Source organism: Gavialis gangeticus, unplaced genomic scaffold (genome assembly GCF_001723915.1).
Source record: "Gavialis gangeticus isolate Ggan-Ray unplaced genomic scaffold, GavGan_comp1, whole genome shotgun sequence".
NCBI classification, from domain to species: domain Eukaryota; kingdom Metazoa; phylum Chordata; order Crocodylia; family Gavialidae; genus Gavialis; species Gavialis gangeticus.
In genome coordinates, this window is record NW_017729022.1 from 120,561,241 (window position 1) to 120,563,222 (window position 1,982).

Consider the following 1,982-nt stretch of genomic DNA (forward strand, 5'->3'; position numbering starts at 1 on the left):
GATTTATAGATTGTAAGGGGCTGGAAGTGACTTTGCAAGATCATTGGGTCCAGCCCCCCTACACTAGGCAGGAAAAACAACTGAGGATCAGGCAACCCCAGCGAGGTGACTGTCCAGTCTCCTCTTGAAGATTTCCTGGAGGGGACCTCAGGAGGTCATCTAACACTAATTTTCTGTGAATCTTAACGGAAGGCAGAACATAGAAAAAAAGATTTTTCCGAAGTCAGGGTAGACTGTGAGACACTGCGTAAGCCCTCCTGGGAACTCAGGGCATCTAGGAAGTGTGGCACAACAAAGTTCCTGATACCAGCTACCTCATCCAGACTGTCTCCTGGGATGCGACACTATGTTTCCAAAAGGACCTGTCCAAGAGGAAAAGACCCCTGGAAGGGCAGTAGCATTTCATTACTGTAAGTAGTTCTTTACATAAGTTCTATAAATAAACTGTTGTTTCCACATCACAAGCCTCATCAAGATACTGCCAACAGTTCATTTGCTGCTTCAGACATCAGCTGCAGTACTCAGCCAATAGCTGTGACTGTGAGAGGGTTAACACAGGACTCTGCCATCTTGGCAGTCATGTCTGCAGCTGCATGGTATGCACACTATATCCTGTTCTGCTTTTCCAGCAAAGAAAACAGCTTCCCTGCTTAAAACACACTAATTTTGGCAGGGGGGAGGGGGTTTTGGGGAGAAAGGTGTGAGAAAATATGGTGAATGTCACTGAATTTATATTGTTTCTGTTACTACCACCAGCCCAAGTTTCCAGAAAGCTCCATTTTTAAGAAAAGAACCTATTTATGCCTAACACTTTTTTTCAATATTATTTTTTAAAAGTTGTTTACACTGTTTCATTCTAAACAGCACCTGTAAAAATGATACATGCTTCTCATTATACTTCTATCTGGGGTATATTCAGACTTATAAAATGGGTTGCACAGATTAGGAAATGAGGGATACCAGATAATTTCAAAAGTATCTGACTTTCAGTGGAACTTGGGCTCCTAAGTGTTTGAGGAACTTTTGAAAATGGAACTTAACTTCCAACACGACTTGAACACTTTTGAAATATTATTACTTATCAAGATAGGCCTCAGCTTCCAAAATGTGATCACTTTAAATTTAAAAATCCCTTTCATATACCCAACTAGTTACAGTGATCACAAAGTGTAACAGGAGACCCTAGCCCTGTTACAAAGAGGGGGGCCAAGGAAGGAAAGGCAGTGGGGTCCCTTTAAGGCCTTGTAGCCCAGAAAAGGGGGTAATTACCTGTAAGGAGGGACTTGGCCATCACACAAGGGGCAGAGAAGACCCCAGCTGTTGAGGGAGGCCCCAGTTGGACAGGAGCGGGGTAAGAAGCTGGCACTAGAGAGGGGGAGCAGGCAATCAGATAAGGGATGAGGCCAGGCCCTGGGTCAGGGGCTTACACTTCCAAAGCACAGCCAACTTCAGGACCCAGCAAGGAGAGAAGAGCAAGAGATTGAGCAGACCAGCAATCAGGGAGTGGGAAGCCAGGTCAGCTGAGCAGACAGCCATGGATGAGTGAAATATGACCTCTTTCCAGGCTACAGTGGAGAAACTTGCTGAGGTGACGGAGGGAAACACAGCCTTGCAGGGAGGCAGGGGCAGAAGCCCCTCCAGTCAGGAAAATTCATGCCTGAAAGGAGGGACTTCCATCGACTCAGAATGAGGGAGCAAGTGCCAAGGAAGTACTTAGAACCTCCTCTTTTTTTTTCTCCTTTTCCTTGGTTGCTTTTTTTTTTGCACCTTGGAGGGCCCTGGGAAGGGGATACAAAAATTGGAGGGTGATTTTATGCTCACCCTGGAGAAGTCCCCAAAGGGGTGGTAAGTATGCCCAAACAGATGAAGAACTGGTTATGGTGACACCAGAGGGGTCCAAAAAAGCTGGGTACCCCGAGGAACATGGACTGTTTTGAGAGCCTGGTGTGGGCCTGCTTTTCTAGGGGTTTTTTTTTTTTTTT

The 1,982-nt window shown here is 45.7% G+C and overlaps 1 protein-coding gene across 6 annotated transcripts in view; it reads right to left on the bottom strand.

Annotated features, from left to right (window-relative positions):
- Nucleotides 1-1,982, bottom strand: part of NPHP1 (nephrocystin 1) — an 88,253-nt gene that overhangs the window by 64,532 nt on the left and 21,739 nt on the right. The window lies entirely within an intron of this gene.